Source organism: Sorex fumeus, unplaced genomic scaffold (assembly GCF_029834395.1).
Source record: "Sorex fumeus unplaced genomic scaffold, SorFum_2.1 ptg000005l, whole genome shotgun sequence".
Taxonomy (NCBI): Eukaryota; Metazoa; Chordata; class Mammalia; order Eulipotyphla; family Soricidae; genus Sorex; species Sorex fumeus.
In genome coordinates this window covers 1734047-1753141 of record NW_026606062.1, presented here as the reverse complement: position 1 = coordinate 1753141, position 19095 = coordinate 1734047, and the positions used below count along the sequence as shown (strand labels likewise).

The 19095-nt window shown below is 37.0% G+C and overlaps 1 protein-coding gene across 2 annotated transcripts in view; it reads right to left on the bottom strand.

Annotated features, from left to right (window-relative positions):
- Positions 1-8569, bottom strand: part of NYAP2 (neuronal tyrosine-phosphorylated phosphoinositide-3-kinase adaptor 2) — a 347775-nt gene extending 339206 nt beyond the window's left edge. The window contains exons 1-2 of one of the 2 annotated variants that reach the window (XM_056121264.1): positions 8306-8569; positions 7444-7941 (exon numbers count right to left, since the gene is read on the bottom strand). The gene's annotated coding sequence lies outside the window, so the exon portion shown is untranslated. Of the gene's footprint in view, positions 1-7443; positions 8070-8305 lie in introns of those variants that run through there. The other variant, XM_056121274.1, reaches the window with a different exon arrangement.
- Positions 8570-19095: the final 10526 nt, after the last annotated feature.

Here is a 19095-nt window from a genome sequence, read left to right as displayed (position 1 = left end):
CCCTTATATATTGCACTAGGTGTATCTGAACCAGAAATATATCTGCTTTACTTTATTGAAATTTATTCCACCATCATTAAGAAAACCAAGTAAATATTAAAGAGTTCTAAAAATGTCTCAGCAGAAAAGATTGACATTGAACAGATTCCTGTTCTATTATCCAGCAAAATTGTTTATTTCTTGCTTTGTTCTTAATATTCAGAGATTTTATTTATTTCCATAAGATTTACTTTAAGTGGTATTAGCAATTCTTTATATAGTTTAAATATTTAAAATATTTACTAAGTTAATTGTGTATCTCTGACAATTTTCTCTTTTGGCTTTTAGTTGACTAAAATTTAAGTTATTTTCATCCTAATAGAATATTAAAGGTAAAGGTAAAGGCCCTCCCGTTGATCGTCGATTTGCTCGAGCGGGCCCAGTAACGTCTCCATTGGAGACTTTGTTGTTACTGTGTCTGGCATATCGAATACTCTCGGTAGCTTGCCGGGCTCTCTGAGAGGGGCGGAGGAATCGAACTTGGGTCGGCCATGTTGGCCGCGTGTAAGGCGAACGCCCTACCCGCTGTGCTATCGCTCCAGCCCAATAAAATATTAAATTATAATATTTCAAAATATTTATAGAGAATTGTATTAGAAGGGTTTTAAGTTGAGACAAAAATAACTGAGGAATAAAATCAGCCATGAAACCTAATAAAACTTTAAAGTGGTCCAATTTCAAATAGTATCTTCAAACATGTTTATGTTATCTCATTGTGAAGGATTGGATTCTATGATAATTCATTTATTCAAGTATTTTTGAGCACCTGCTATAAACCTGGCACTGATAGAGGCAGAATTGTGTCTCTCTAAAGACTAGCAACTTCATAGTACAGTGTAGACATAAACAAAGGACACAAGAAGTAGTTACAATAGAACGTGGCATTGGAATTGACTCAGGTCTGGTTTGTTGTGGTTTATAGTTACTATTCCTCTAAGGGGAACAAGACAGACTTTTCAGTAATTATATTCTGACTTCAAAAATCAAATTTTGTATTAGCAAAATGGACTTGTTGGACCAGGAGAAAGTGCAGCACTTAGGGTATAGGCCTAGCCCGTGCCGGATTCAAGCTCTAGTCCCAGCATATGGTGCTCTGAATATCACCAGGGGCAGTCCTAGAAGTCTTTGAGCATCACCTCATGTAGCCCAAGAGGTCCCCAGCACTACTGAGGTGGCCTCAGTAGAACTAGTATACAAGGTTCAAGCAGCATTGCATCTTTAGACCCTTGCTTTGGAACACTTGATTCCCCCCTGGACCTTTGAAATACTTTTTGGGATCCCCCATCCCATCCCAAAGTACATGGAGGGTCAGAGAGATGGGTCACATCGAGGAGCACAGCCTAGTTTATGTAAGGTCCGAGTTCAGTCTCTGGAGCTGCATTGCTGCCTATCTAGCACTGTAGAGCAGAGCATTAATAGAAGTGATCCCAGACCACTCTCACCTATCCTTACGTGTGACTTCTAAAAAAAATTATAAATATTTTGGTCCAGGTGATATGGCATTCTTTGATCCAAGGCACTCCATAGGGTCCCCTGAGTCCACCATGAGTGATCCCTGAGCATAGAGCCTGAAGTAAGCCCTGAGCATCACTGGGTGTGAACGCTCTCACCCCCAAAAAAACATTGTTCAACTATCACATTTTTCTGCTCTCTTGTCTGATGCATGTGGAAGATGGCTTGGAATAAGGAGAGGAATGGAAAGGAGGAAAGGAAGACTGACATAAAGAGCACAGCTGAGGGGTCAAGTGTTATTGTCAACAACTCCAACAAAGGTGTCCTCAATCCATGACTTTGTGCAAGTAATGTCTTATCTTTAAGCTTTGGTTTCCATGTTGTTGTTGTTTTTTGTTTGTTTTATTTTTTAATGATGGTCGGAATAGTGCTTGCCCATTCCTGTTCCTTGAAGGTCCCTATGAAAAATAATGGATATGCTCAGTACAGGTGAGCATTTGGGGGGAGGAGAGAGTGCTTGGATCACACCCTGCAGTGCTCATAGCTTACTCCTGGCTATGTGCTCAGGAATTATTTATTGTGGTGCTAGAGGACTATATGTAGTACTATGATTAAAGCTGGGTTGGCTGTCTGCAAAGCAAGCACTGTACCTGCTATACTCTCTCAGGCCCACAAGCTGACCAAAGCAATGAGTCACTAATATTACTCATTTTTCACACTTCTTAGCTATGGTTGAGATTCAGTTTGGTAATGACTCCTCTTCAATAAATATTGTCTCACTTTGAAATGTAAGTAATAGAGTGTTTTTGAGCAATTCCACGTGACTGACCACAGATCTCTAAATGGAGGCCAGGAAAGAAGTTAACACACTTAGCAGCTGATCAAATGTTCAGAATGAGGCTACTTCTTTGTTCTGCCCCATTTTCCACACCTAGAAAATAGGGACTTTGGGACACAGGAATCATGAAGCTGACCTATCCCTCTTCCAAATACCCAGGTACTACCTTTCCCAGCCAGAGGAAGTTTCCCAAGGAACTGAATTGATTCAGTACTTTAGAACGTAGTGTTAAGTGTCTACTTAATTACAACTGCTCCCATTTCTTTTTTCTAAGAATGGAAGCGTTTGGGACACAGGAATCATGAAACTCACCCATCCTTCTCCCAAGTACCCAGGTACTACCTTTCCAAGCCAGAGGAAGTTTCCTAAGGAACTGAATTGATTCAGTACTTTAGAACCTAGTGTTAAGTGTCTACTTAATTACAACTGCTACCATTTCCTTTTTCTAAGAACTGAAGCGCAATCACAAATCTGCTTATCTTTCAGAAATTCATGTTTAAAGCTAAAATAGGTATTGAAGAGTCAATGGATATATGTTCCTTAAGACTAAAATAATGGTTTCATTTCGACTGTAGGTATTAAATAAAGCTCATACAAGGTCCTTGCTTGACAGTCCATGATACAAGCACCTTATTCATCCTTGTCTTATGTACCTAAATCCCAATACCTGGATTTTAGAAATATCTTTTTAGGAAATGTTCTTTAAACATTTATGTGTTTCCTTATAACATTAAGGAAATGCTCCTTACTTCACATAACATCTTTAGATACATCATCTAATGAGACCTCAGATCATAGAACAGAATACAATGGACTGGGTGAGAGAGAAGGAAATTTCTGTATTTCTATAGGGAGTTCTTTTGTCTGACCAGATATATGTTCACATATCCTTCTGCTCAAAACAAGTTAGGTATCCAGCATACACTCAATTTCTTATCTCACCCATAACATTGAGGGAAAGCTGGGACCCATTACCTACACCAACATGTAGGTATATTTGTTTTCTTTGGCATGCATGACATTCAAATATGACAAGATTTCTCGGGTCTGAATTATTTTCTTGGAAATGATGAGCAGTAATTAAGATTTTGTTTAAGTGTCAAGGACTTTCCTGGAAAAATCAACTGAAGGACTGGGATCAAAACCCCATGCAGATCAGATGATTCTCATCTTCACTTTTTGCTTCCATTGCTGTATTCTGCATTTATAAGAGACTTCTTTTGTTTAGCTCTTTGATTACTGTATTCAGAATCATTTAATTCCTAATGAAAACCGTATCTATTGGCTTCAATCCAATTGCATAGTTAAATGCTTAGCTTTATTTTATTTTTTACTCTTGTTATTTATTTCCTGTTGACCATACAAAGATGACTTTCTGAAATATTGTGGCACTGGAAATTTGGAGGTTTTCCTCTGCTCAGCTAAGACATTACCAGTTTAGCCTGGTGGAATTTGAACATGAAAAGTGAAGTATTTAACTTTTATTGAATGAACTGTTTCCTCGCTTTCTTTTCTGTAAAATTGACTCTACCTGACCATTGTTGAACCTAGAATTAAAGGTAGCATTACACTTTTTTAGAATTGCTCTTAAAAATAAAATAATTTAAAGGAGGGAGAAAACAAAAGGGAATGCCCTGCCCCAGGGTTGGGGAAGGGTGAGGAGGATGGGGGAGTGGGAGGGATACTGGGAGCACTGGAGATGGGGAATGGGCACTGGTGGAGGGATGGGTACTCAATCATTGTATAACTGAATCCCAAGCACAAAAAATTGTAAGTCTACAACTGTATCTCGGTGTTTTACTAATAAAAATTTTTAAAAAACAAAATAATAAGAAAATAATTTGATATAGATGTGGAACATAAATATACAGATACATATTAAAATGGAATTCATAGAAATACTTTTAAGTTTTTCCATTCCTCTCACCACCATTTGTATCCAACAGACTCCAGAACGCTTTTAGTGTGAAAGTCAAAAATAGAAAAGAGACTGTATTATTGAGAAACAGGTGTCTCTAAAAACTTCAAGATCATATATTTAATGGTATATTGCTGCAGGAAATTTAAAAAACTAATTTTGTGTGGTTTCAATTTTTCAGAATGCATTTAATATGGCAGTAGCTGGTTTCAAGATTGACTTCTTCCAGAGATTTTTGATTAATTACAGGCTTTTATAAATAAAAGAGGTACACAAGGGGTCAAATAATTATTATTCATGTCAATATTTTACACACGTTTAGGTATATATTTTTATTTTCTTAAAAATTTAGGATAAATTCTTCTTTTACAGATTTTCTGCATTGTGAACTTGAGTTACAATGTTTCCATAAGGACTGGCTTTGGAACACATATGCACACTGAGTTTTCTAGGGCGGAGACTTCCTGTGATCCATTTAGTATCATTTACCAAAAGCAGAGAGCATGTACTAGTGCCATTTTAGTAAATTGGCCCACTAGCCCTCATGGATGCAGGTTCTTCTTTTCCTTAAAATGTTTACTCCAAATTTCTGAAATGAATATGTTCTCTATTTGAATGGTCTCCATTTAAAACTTTGCTTTTCCAAGATATAAAGTTGTGGACATTCCTTTAATCAGACATGCTACATAGGTCCTAAGGAAAGAAAGAGTAATCATTTGGAAGAACTGAGCTTCCTGACCCATTCTTGAAGCTCTACAAGAAACACCCCAAATTTGAGATCACATCTAGCCCTATACGATACCATTATCACAGGAATATGGTAGTGTTTACTTTGTGTTTGATGTTCTGCACTTTGTATGAACTAGAAAAAGCAATATAAGTACAAGAGAATCAATTTCTTGGTGGGAACTCTAGACATTTTGTCTTCATTTTCCATTTATAGTTTTTATTTTATTTGCTTTTGAGAAAGTTTTCTAGGTTTCACCGCCTTTATTCTGAGTGTTCCAAGCTATAACTCTCTCAAGCTAAGAAAAAGTTATTTAAATTTTAATTATTGAAATTAAACTTCCCCTCATTTTAATGACTATATTTTTGCTGATATATACTACCACATTTTGCCCAGTAATATTATTGATTTGTTGAAATAAGTTTTCCAAGGCAATCTTGAGTGGGTATTTTTACTTGCATAGCAAAAGAAAATGTATTTTATATATAGTCAGACCAATTTAAAATCACACTGTAAAACAGTTATCATATTATTATGTTGGTTATTATTAAAATACCATTATTATGATAATAATTAATATTACATGCAAATGTGCATACACAAGAATATGAAATTTTCTGGACTTTATATAGGACAAAGCAACATACTAGATTGGTTTATAATTCATAACTCATGTACATGTCAAAATTATTCTTCGAATAAACTATTTTTTGAAAGTAAGTTTCATAATATAACTTTGATTGTGCTTGGATTCTAACTCTAAATTCCACAAACGGTCATGCTCATTTTCTCATTCTCACTCTCATCAAAATGCAGCTGTTCTGCTCAAAATGGGGTAATGTGAGAGTTAAAAACCAAGAAACCTCGCTGAAGTGACTACAAAGACACTGATTGCTTTTTTTTTTCAGAAAGCAAATTACTTTGTAGTGAGTTTTTTCTCCACTATCTTCCTTCCCAAAATGACTAAAACATACTGAAATCATGTTAATGTAGTAGCAGCATAAATCAGTTATTTTCCCCAAACTTCCAGGTTTTCATGGTGCTATTTGCCCATGGATTAAAGAGACTGCACATTTTCTCTGATGTTAGGGACTCATGCAAAATGTCAATGGCTCAGCTACTTTTGTAAGCCTTTGGCCAAATGTTTCCAGACGCTTACAAGGCAGTATTTGAAAAGTAGATAGAGTAGGTATAATAAATTGCTTACTGGAGCTACAATAAAAATACTTTAATTGAATTGGGTGTTCATGACTTACTTTTTAAAAAAACGATAGCTAACCCTTTTGTCTTCAGAATTTTCACACCTCCTCCTATAAACTTTGCAGTTACTTCAAGTTCTTGGGTTTTCCTATAATTCCCTGGGAAGTTGTAATATTTTTCTCAGTTCTGTTTTTACTGTTTCTGTTTTAACTGCCAGTGTCCTTCAGAAAATCTCCTTCTTTGCTGAGTTGGCAAGTGCATATTGCACTTTTCACAGAAAATAGAATAATTATGGTATTTATAAGTCCCATTTTATTACATTAATTTGCTCAATTGCCACTTGAAATTATAGACAATGGAATATAAAGAGGATAGTTAATATTAGCTTTGACTTTATATTCAATATTCACTTCTTATACATATTTGCATGTTTCAATTTAAAAAAAACATACCATACAACCCTCTCAGTCAAATTCTATAATTTTTGACTCTGTTTAATGGTGGAAAATTCAGTTCCATGCTACAAAAATAACTTTAGGATTCCTTAATGAGAATGAGCAATATTATCTCACATTATAGTTCACCATATAAGCAATATCTACATTTTATATATTTAAAATTTTGCTAGGAGTTGGATAAACTAGAATGGACAGACTCCAACATAAAAGTATATATCCTGAGTATAAAAAGTTCCTTAAACTTCTATAGGAAACATTTATGCTTCTACTCATGAAATCTGGACATCGAGTCTTCTTGAAATTAATATTTCTTAGATGTTTGATTCTCTTTGGGGGAAAAAATCAGTTTCAGTCAAAGTGCATGACTGGTAATGTTTTTTTAACTGTATTTTCTGAGAGCACATAAAATTGGGCTAATACAACTGTGCAAAGAGACTGTTGTAAATTATCTATGATATAGAATAGCAGATAAATCGCTAGCATACAGAATGTGAATGCCAATTAATACCCTAGAAAATATTGTCAATGCTTTGAATAATTCAGCATAGCTTAGTTTACTGGTGAAAATCTTGTTTAACCATTTCTGTAGTAATACAACTCAGTTCTAAGAGCGTGTAAAATAGCCTGGAGCTCTTGAGAGCCTTGAATGCATGTCCTATGGCTTTATTTCTGCTCCACCTAATAAGACATGCAAACTTCAACATTAAGTCTCCTGGTTCACATCCATTCATTTCATAACAAGATTGCCAGACCTATTTAGTGTCAGATTTAATTAGCATGCTTAGAGAATCTGAAAAAATGAGATACATACCAAAATGTAAGTCCCCAGGGAGAGGTAAGTACAATAACCAGAAGGTGACTCGTGTCTGTCAGAACCCTCTCGCGGTAGATCTTAGGGCAGTTCTGGAGGAGTAATCCAGCACCATAAGAAAAAAAAAAAAAGCAGACTTGTAGTTCAGTTCAGTTCAGTTTTTCTTCAATTAAAGTGCATTGTATCTGGATGGGGAAAGTGTCCACTCCCAGTTTCTTCATCACTAGAGATCAGAGCATTCTCCGTGTTCTTCCTATCAGATCGAACGGCCTTTAAAGTTTTCTAGGGAGAAGCTGTGACAGAACAGGTGCTTGCTTCATTAAATTGACATTCCGAGAAAAGAGGACAGAGCTCGTGCATGGGGATGAGCACACAACCCCTCTCCTTCCAGGTTTAGCAGGGAAGAAATGCAGTGATTTTACCCACTTTGTTACACAGACGATTATAAGACTCGAAGCAATCACCCCGGCTGGCTAAGGTGGCTCATTTGATTGTATTCTGTGAAGACAAAAATAAATAGAAACCAAAAATCAGAAACATCCTTTTCCAATGCCTCCTCTCAGCCAAAAAGATGCTCTTTCTCATTGCCACTTACATGCAGAAGGTTTGGAGCAGCCTAGCTTGTGGCTTCGTCCCTCCCCCGTGACAACCAGCTCTCTCTCATTCTCTCTCTCTCTCTCCCCGCCCTCCCTCCCTGCCTCTAACTCCCTCCCTTTTCTCTCTCTCTCTCTCTCTCTCTCTCTCTCTCTCTCTCTCTCTCTCTCTCTCTCTCTCTCTCTCTCTCTCTCTCTCCCCTCTCCAGCTGCCTTAGTCTGTTGATGCTGCTGCTGATTAATCAGGGATTCTGAAACAAAGAACCTACCTTCTGAAATAAGCAGTAATCTTTCTTGGCTCCTGCAATCCGTCTGCATTGAATGGCAACGCGGCCAGCGTTCTAGCACCTTGGATAGTTCCTGCTCACTAGGCCCATCGGAAAAAGGAGCCGAAGAAGCAACTGAAGAAATGACAAGAAACCCGAAAGCTGCATCGCTCCACTTTGGATTTCGGCTCCCTGGGGCCGCCCACCCTCATTAGAACACTCGCAAGCTAGACAACAGAAGCTCCCTGGTTCATCTAACTGAGCTGAAGTCTGATTACAAAATAATAAAATGAACAGAGGAGAAAGAAACCCCTTCATGTACAGTGACTCCAACACTAATTCAGTTTTTTAGGGAGAAGAAAAAAAATCTATCACAAATAAATGTTCTGACTACGGAGGCAGTTTAACTTAGAAGCTTTTCACCTCTGGCACGGCTCAGGAAAATGAGCAACTTAAATGAAACATCCAGATCTCAGTTTGAGACCCTTGTGTGATAGCAATATTGCCTCCGCCCGCCCTGCGCTGCCGAGGCAGGCACACAATTACTGCTGACGTACTTCAGGCTGCTGCTTGGGGAAAGAGAGGAGGAGTCTTTTAACCTCATCAAAACAGCTTCATGCCACCTGCTCCCATGGCACGAGAACAAAACTAGCCCACTTAGAAAGAACATGCTCAGTACACACGCATGTTAAATCAAGGTCTTGCTCAAAGGGCATGCTAGGTTTTTAATGAAAATAAGATGTTAATTTTTGATGGCATGTGTGTCCACGAACTCCTGTTGAAATTATTTGTCATTTTTTCCCCTCCTGAGTTACCCACCTTATTGTGTCCTTAATTTCTAGTGACTATATGGGTCATTTTTATAACATCGTCATTATATATCTATGTTTGTGTACAAATGCATATACAAAACATGTAGTCCTAAGTTTTTACCTTAACCTACTTTCCTAAGAATAAAACTTGTGATGAAATATGATGGAGATATATTTCTGTATTAGTCAGTTCTGCGGTAAAAGTAGTAAGAAACAATAAGTTTATACTAATTTTGTGTTAAATATCAATTTCAGGACCTAAGGAACAGTATAGAAGGTAAGTCCTGAATCTGATTGAATATTTGGCACCAGATATGGTCCACCAAGCCCACTAGGAGGGATTCCTGAATGCAGAGTTAGGAGTAAGTCTTAAGCACTGCAGGGTATGGTCCCCCAAACTAAAATAAATAAATAAACAAATAAATGAGTGGGGTCCTTTAAATTCACTCTTTTCCATCTTAGGGGAATATATAATTATAGTATTTCTTTCTTTTCTTCTCCTTTTTGCCTTTTTTTTTTAATAAAATAAGGCTAACGGAGAAATCGAATAGCTTCTATTGCACCTTCTGAAGTTTACACCCTTCTCAGTTCAGGACACAGAGTGTATTTTTTTTTAATGTAGGAGTACTGCTATTTATTCAGCCACTGATAGGACACAGAGTGTATTAATGAAGCAATCCCTCCACTGGAGTTAGTATAGCACCTTAAAATTACTGTCTAAAAGAACTACAGAACTACTTTCATACTGAGGTTGGGCCATACTTGTCTCTGCTCAATGCTCACTACTGACTCTGTGCTCAGGAATACTTTCTAGAAGAACTCTGGGGAACGCATATATTGCCAGGAATCAAACCTGGATGAGCTGTGTGCAAGCTGATCCCTTGGACTCTGTATGATTTCTCTTTGGTCCTGCAGAATGAATTATTTCAAAGAAATATATTTTTCAAATAAATTTATTTCAAAGAAATCTATTCTTCATGGACTCGTAGATCAAAATAAAGAATTCATATCAACTCATTTTCATAGTATTCAGGAAAATATTCTATAATTAAAATTATAATGTAAGGTGTTTATATAAAGAATAAAGGCATAAAGAGACCATTAAAATCTAAATTAGAGTTTCAGTTTATCAAATTTATAAAATTTGTAGATGTTTCTGATGTCATCAGGGAACTATTAGTCATCTGAATGCCCTATGACTCGGTTAAATTTTTTTTGACTTCTTAAATCAGAACAAAGTTTGGGTTGTTTATAATACCACAATGACTAAAGACTTAAAAGTGCCCTGAAAATACTTTTAATTCCATAAGTCATCTCTATGGTGGGAGCACCTTTTGTGAGGCAACTATGAGGCAAATAAGAACATTGAAAATAGAACTGAACAATTTAGTTCCCCAATCTTACATGGTTTACTTAGAGATGTCAAAATGTATTCTCTGAAGTCATATCTTAGTTTCTAGTCTTTCTGCCTTTTAACATGACCTACAATCTTTCTATTGTTCTTCCCACACTTATCTTACGGAGATTACTCCTTTGTTATAATAAAATTATTTAACTACAGAAAAAGATCATCTGTTTTCCATTCAATCAGGATTTCTGAACATTCTGGCAACAGCATGAGATGAAACTCTTGGTAGAATGAGAGTGCTATGTTTCTCATAAGTTTTCTATATACAATAATATAATTGACAACAAAAGTTGCATATGTGACTAGGAAGATTTGAGCATAGATGGCTTTCTGGCAACTTTAGGTTCTAGAATATTAATTCTCTTAAGAAAAGATTTATTGTATAATAGCACACATAGTATTCCATTTATGTTGCCCATGGAGAAAAGTGGCAATAAATGAACTATTACTACTGCTGGCCCCTTATAAGATGAAGGCACCTTATCTTTGTTTCGTCCAGCAGGTATCACTAGTGAAGATTTCTCAAGATCCTTTATTTGTATAAATATATTTTTATCTGGAATAAAAAAATAACAACATACTGTTTAGATGTATCTATATGGCCTAATAAAACAGACACTTCTCCCCCATATCACCTTCTTTGAATGGTTAACTTCTAATCAGGTCTCTAAAATCAGCTTTTTCTGATCCTGACAGCATTCCCTTACTCACCATTCAGTACTGCTTATTTTCAAGAAAATGTTCAATTGATAAAATAAAAATAAAAATTCAGTCATGGGAGTTTTTTTTAATACTCTGCTAAGTAAACCTATTTCATTCTCCAAGAAAGTTACCCTGAGACCCTGAGATTAGTTAATTCCTCCTGTCTATCTCTAGAACTCCTGGGTATTGGTTGTGTCTTATCAGTGAAAAGGGTTTGTCTGTTTGTTTTTAACTTTATTTTATTTCTATAAGGCTGTTCACAATAATTGATTACATTCAATATTCCAACACCAACCCCACCAACATTATACCTTCCCACCACTGTATCTTAAATTTTCCATCCTGACCCCCAAAGTCTGCCCCAAATCAGGAACCTAAATAATTTATTTTGTATTGTTTGTTATGAATAAGTTAAAGGTAAAGGTAAAGGTAAAGGCCCTCCCGTTGATCGTCGATTTGCTTGAGCGGGCCCAGTAACGTCTCCATTGGAGACTTTGTTGTTACTGTGTCTGGCATATCCAATACTCTTGGTAGCTTGCCGGGCTCTCCGAGATGGGCGGAGGAATCGAACTCGGGTAGGCCATGTTGGCCGCTTGTAAGGCGAACGCCCTACCCACTGTGCTATCGCTCCAGCCATAATCTGCTAAAAATGATCCAAAAAAAGGGTTGCCTTAGAGGAAAGTGTGTTAAGATCTCACCCTGGAGCCATTAAGTCCTTGTATAAGAGATTGCTTAAATGTTGTTAAAGGTTGACTTGTGTGTTTATATATATATATATAAATATATATATAGATATATATTATTGGTATTGGTTGACTTCTAGTTTAAACTCTATTAAATGTGGTGCGCTACTCTTGGTACATCAGTGGCATAAAGTATGAGATGCCACGTCAGAAATTCTAAGATTTTAAATAGGGTGATACAGCTAGAATTAAAGTTTTGACTGGATAGTGACTTTGGGATCCAGATGCGTTTCTTCAATCATTGCTCTCTTCTGAGGTTTATTTGTGAGTCTCAGAGTCATGCCAGTTAATCAGCTTATATGGCACCAGAGGCCGTTTATGGGAGTGATTGCCAGACTCCCAGATGAACAGGGATATAGGGGGAGGCCGCCATTCCCGACTCTATGCAAACTGAAGATCTTGGTCACAAAACCTGCATTCCTGGTTATTTTCAGCACATTCCTTCATGAATGAGGTTCATCTGAGCCTGTGGAGGTCAGCCATGAGCACAGTAGTGATTGAGTTCTGGAGGTATTCAGGTGCTGGGACTCTGTTGACAAGGCTTTATTGAATGAAGACAAGACACCGGGTCTCAACTGATAATATGGCCCATGCCTAAGAGATAGGACAGGGGCAAGGATCATAGCTTGTCAACCCTGGTTAGATCTGGGCATCATACTGTCCCCTGAGTGTCACCAGGTGTGAGTGACCCTGGAGGCCCATTGAGAAATGTTAAGGTGGATCAGATAATCCCAACTCTAGAATGGGAGCAATGCAGTACCCTGAGGCTTTCAGATGGAATTTCCTGCCTAGATGGCCACGAATCAGAGCAGGGGTGTCCCAGGCCTCTTGAGAACTGCTTGAGAATCCAATCCCAGTCCCAGGGAAAATATAAATGAACCCATTACTAAACATGCCATTTTTTTTTTAAGAATAGAATTTTAAATTACATTACCTAAGTAGAATTGGTCACCATAACTTAAATATCTGAGAATGAAAAGCCTTCGCAAAGATTTTCCCTACCTGCAAAATTCAAAGTAACTCTGGAGGAACTGATGAGAAACAATGGGTTAGCACCCTAGGAAGACACATCACATATGGAAATATAACAATCATGTTTAAAAAGTAAAGGCCCTCCCGCTGATCATCGATTTGCTGGAGCGGGCCCCGTAACGTCTCCATTCGAGACTTTGTTGTTACTGTGTCTGGCATATCGAATATGACATGGGGAGCTTGCCAGGCTCTGCCATGCAGGCGAGATACTCTCGGTGCTTGCCGGGCTCTCTGAGAGGGGCGGAGGAATCGAACTCGGGTCAGCCATGTTGGCTGCGTGCAAGGCAAATGCCCTACTACTGTGCTATCATGTTTAAAGAAAAAAAATGATTTTTGAGACCCCATCTTAGTTCTGTCAAGTAGAACAAAAATTTCTTAAACTGTCAAACTTAAGAAATAAGTCTTTATTTCTAATTCTCCAAAAGGGTAAGAAATCCAGGATGGAAATAGCAAAAATAGTTGCCTTGTTTAGAAATGGTTCTCTGCCTGGATTTCAGACTGTCACCTTCTAATTCTTCACATGGCAGGAAGCAAGCTTCATTCTCTCTTACCCTTCTTATGAGAATGCTAATTTTACCATAAAGAATCTCTTTCCGGGTCTAGAGTTATAGCACAGCGGGTAGGTCATTTGCCTTGCACACAGCCTATCCGGGTTCAATTCCCAGGATCCGATATGGTCCCCTGAGCACCGCCAGGACTAATTCCTAAGTGCAGAGCCAATAATAACCTCTATGCATCTCCAGGTGTGACCCAAAAAGCAAAAAAAAAATCTCTATATATTTTTTAACCTCCAAAAGATTCCATCTCTAAATACAAAGCCATCCAGGGTTAAGGTTTCCAGTTTCCACTTATGAAAAGAGAGGATACAAACATTCAGTTCACAGCAGACAAGAAAGGAGATATGAGAAGGTAGAAAAATTTCTTCTGGATTACAAAGGATATGCTCTCTAAATAATTACTTCCTATTAACTTGGCTTCAAGGTGAGTGTAATTTTAATTTAAATAAGATATGGGATTTGGTGGGGAAGAGAAAGTCATTGGCAAAGGTTTTCTTCACTAGATATTAAAGCATCCTGCAACATTACATTAATTTTATTGTGGTATACGATAGGAATCAACAGCAAATCAATATGAGAGGTCAGAAAGTTCAAAATTGCATACTTGGTTATTTAGCACAAGATAAATATGCCATTTTGTATCAATAGCTAATATAATTAAATACACGAAGATAGGTATACATGCATACAGAAAATTTTTCCTAGTTCCTTGAGAAAAATAAAATAAATCGAGACATTTGCAATTCAAAGTGTGTCTGCATATCTACAATATCAGCACCACCTATTTCTACTTGTTAAATATTTGATGCTCAGGTCTCTCTCTAGACCACCTGTCTCAGAGGGTGCATTTTAATAGCTTTTTCGGTGATTGGTGTGCATATATATTAATATTTGAGAAGCACCATCTCTTTAAAAATGCCCCATGGGACAGAAAAAAATAAGATAGTGATTTTGGCCCATGCACCCGCATAAGGTGTGATTCCAGCGCTGCTCAGGGTCTTGTGCGTGTGGCAGGTGATCATGTCTCCAGGCAATACAGGATCCCAACAGTATCACTTTTTTGGATCTTTGTGCTAAGCTGATGCTTACTTGGCCGAGAATTATGGGCAGGGCCCTGGATAGTCCTACTTGGGAGCACTTCCCCAATTAATACAATGCTTAAAATTGTTTTTCTCTAAGTTGTCAAAAACAATACCCACACTTGTCTATTGAGAGCTTGAACAATTTTTAGCTTGATTGTAACTTTTAGATTTTATTTGATTGTAGTTCTAGACTTCCTCTGAATTATTAGCCTTTATGAACATAAATTTACCTAAAGAAAAATAAGTTAGATCTTAAGGTGGATACAGTCCACCTGTAGATGACATTGAAGATCAAAAAATTAAGCAACGAATAAAAAAGATTTAATATATATCATTTAAATAGGAAATGTATATAAATAAAGGTATTTAAATCAAATTCAGGAAATTATTTACAATGTGTGAAAGAGATAAATATTTTACATATTCCTCTAAAGTATTTCAAAGAAAAAAGCTCTTTTCTTATTTTATTTTATTTTGTGTTAGCATCTGGTTTGCTCTTGGCTCTGTTCAGGAATCACTCCTGGAAGTTTTTAGGGAAATGTATGCAGGGTTGAGGATTAACTCTAGGTTGGCCTCATGAAAGGCAAGCGTCTTACCCACAATATTTTCTCTCCATATCCCTACCCACAAAAACTTCATTAGTAGGCAAGAAATAAGCGCCAAATTTATAAATAAATATGGACGAAAAAACAGCAATGCATCATATATAAAAATATTAAAATGAAAACTAAATACAAATCAAAGATACTTAACCTTATTAGAAAGAAACTGCAAATTAATCTTGCTCTTAGCCTTTAATAATTTCTCATGCTGACAAACATATCGAGATGGAAAGTAATATAAATATAAGCAAACACAATGAAGAGAAATCTTACAGTGTTTTCATTTTTGGAATTATCAATATTTGAAATAAAAATTCTGTTTTAAATAGAATACAATGTATGTGAAATTATATTCATGACCATTTATGGGTGGTTGCTCTTGAGATGCTCAAGCATCATATAATTTGTGCAGTGCCTGCAAACACTTCACTGTGGTTGTTGTGGCATTGGCATATGCCTGGCTGTGATGTACCAAAGACTGTACACTTGTTGCGGCATCATGGATCATGATGGCAGTGGCACTGGTGGCACTGGGGATTGTGCTTGATGTGTGGAAAGTTCCAGGAATCAAACTTGAGACCCGACACTGCCACTGAACCCATCTAAGCTTCTTAACATTATCCGTTAACACACACACACACACACACACACACACACACACACACACACATAAGACTATACTCAATGTATAATTCCTGCAGTTTTAATAATCTCAGCATTTCCTTCCTGGGGTACAAGCTTCATGGAACAGACACTTTCAAGGTCTAGTTCTTTCCATATCCCAGCAAATAGATCAGTGCCTTACAGGGAGAGTGTATTTTTGGCTTGTTTTGTTTTGTCTTGTTTTGAGGGACCATTTATGGCTCTGCACTGAGAAATCGCTTCTAGCACTGCTCAGGGGATCATGTAGGATGCTGGGGACTGTATCTGGGCCAGCCATGTGCAAGACAAGTGCCCTACATGCTGTAATATCCCTCTGACCCCAAGAAGGATATGCAGAGCTAAATATATTGAATAGCTGTATTATATAATATAGTATAATAAATGCATAGACATTATAATAACAATCCATAAATTTGTGATTACAACAAAAACAATAAAAGCAAATACATGTATAGCATTCATTTCAGATGCTACTTATATTAATCCAATCATTCAATCACCACATCAATCTGATAGAATGTGTAATCGAATTCTCCTCAGTTTACAAATTAAAACATTAAGGCAAACAAAGTTTGATTCACCTACAGTTACTCAACTATCATAAACAGTGAGAAATTTCCATTGCCAAAAAATGTAGCCTAGTTTAGTCTGTGTCTTGGTAGCAGCATTTTAAGTTTTTTTTTTTAATGTATTGCCTGATTTTATTTACCCAGTCCTTATTAGTTTTCTTAATATTTTTATGGTAATTTGGGAAAATACAAAAATTTTATCTTTACACAGTGCTCCCTAAGAGAAGAGCCTTTGGAATCTGTGGGTTTCCATTTATTTTTAAAATGAGAAGGCAGGGTCAGAAGGATTTCTGAAATGGAAATGTTGCCAGCGCATTACTGAGTTGGCAGAATCTGCAACAAAGAGATAAAAAAATTCAAATATAATTCTAAGTAGTGTCCTGGCCAGATAGGGGATAGGGGGGAAAGTTATAAAGAAACATGTGCTGGCAGGTGGAAACATAACCTGTCTAATGAAAGTACTAAAAACAGCTTTTAGGGGAATATTGCTCAAGATGAGGGCTCAGGAGTTTCTGTTTGCCTTAGTTGATACTAAGCCAAACCTTGCCCACACTTTATAACTTTTGCCACACAAACTGTCACAGACTGTCTTGCCTATATGGCAACACTGCAGTCTCATTTAAACTCACATCGCATTAAGAAGTCTTTGAAAAGACCCAGAGGTAATTAGAAACAATGAAGGAAGAAGCAAATGAAATCTATAGCTTGTAATCCTACTCTCCAAGTTTATTTCTTGACTTCTTTCTGCAAACCCAGATATAGTTATCTGAGAGTTTGCTTTGGGGCTGGGCAAGGGGTTGCAAGGAGAGCTCAGGGGATATGGGAGACAGTTCCTTTGATGGTCGGCATGGCTGTGCTAGTCTGACCATTCTATGCTCAGGGGCAGAGACTCCAGTCTACTATCTGGAGCCATCAGAAGCATCCGATGTGCTCAGGGCACTGCACAGTGCCAGAGATAGAAACTGAGGCTTCTTGCATGATTGGGATGTGGCTTCATCCAGCCCTTCGATCTATGTCCTCATTAAGATATTTTTCAATTTCATATTTTTAATTTAAGTAATGGTAGCTGGCATGTTTTAGGAGAATAGCATCATAAATCAATATTGGACATGCTACAATGTTCTGAACCTGTCAGTGTTCTAGTTTTCATCCATAGCAATACAACCGACCCTTTTAACCTGCCTTTTTCACTTTCTCTTCTTTCCATTTGTTTCCAGAAACAACTGTCCCTCAAAACATCTCCACTCACCATCATAAAAAATTCAAGAGGACTGTTCTTAAACATCCAGTCTTTTAATTCTAGGTTGGCAGGCATACTTGATGTAGATTTTAAATACTGGTTAGGACTTGAGAAATGTCAGGCCAGTCTTAAGTAGAATCGTGGGTTTCTTAGGAAAAGTCAGAAATACCTGTGAAATTAAAACTGGAAATTTCTTTGAGATTCCCACTACTAATCTGCTCTCCACCCAACCAAGAGTTTCTTTCCAGACTCTTAGGAAGCATTCTTAAGGGAGGCTCTGCCCAGCAGTTAACACTTTCACTTCTCTCTTTTTGGAAACCTCTTTCTCCAGGTATCTGCATGACTTGTCGGAAAGTCCTGCTAATTTATATCCTGAATGACCAGCCCCAGGCATGCACCTACAGTTGCCATGCAACTTTGATGAGAGGTTCATTTGGGTTTACAACACAGCTTTCATCTTTATTAGTTGGATAATTGGAATAATTATTTACTATAACTTTCCTGTGGCTCAATTTTCTTGTTAGAAACATTGTGATAGTAGCTATCTCATTGAGTTGTGACAATTAAATTACTTTTCGTTTTTGCATAGCAAAAAATGCCTCTGGCTGAAATGAAGAAAGAAAAGAAAACGTCGGCTAAAGGTAACAGACAACTAACAGAATGAAAGATAATATTTGAACTCAGCACATCAAACAGGGATGATATTCAGAATATATGAAGCATTCACAGAGATCAACCACAATAAAAATATAAAAGTTGTATACAAATATAGGTAAAGAAAATAAACAGGCACAATTCTGAGAAAGACAAATGGGTGGCCAATAGGCACATAAAAATAAATTCTACATTTTTTATTAACATAAAATCAAAATAAGACCAAAATGACTATTATATCACACCAGTGATACTGGTAAAAATACAGGGAGATAATGAAGAAAAATTCCAAAAATACAGGAAACAATCTGTGTTGATGGGGATGGGGGAAAGAAAGAATTTTTACCTACTACTGGTGGGAATGTTGTTTGGTAGAACAACTATGGAAAACATTTTGAAAGTTTATCAGTAAACTAAGAATTGAGCTGCCACACAGCCCAGCAATTCTACTGCTATCTACGCCCAGGATGCAAAAACATTCATTCAAAAGATCATATGCATATTGCAGCACTTCATAAATAGTTATGATATAGAATCAACCTAGGTATCCAATGACAGGTTAGTGGATTACAAAGATGCAATTTATATATAAACCACAAAACTATTCAGCTGCAAACAATGACAATACCATTCAAATCCCTGAAACTTTGATGGAAGTGAAGGATCTCATGTTCAATAAGGAGGCAAGAAGAAGGATAAACAGAAGATGGTCTCACGTTTCTGTGAGAT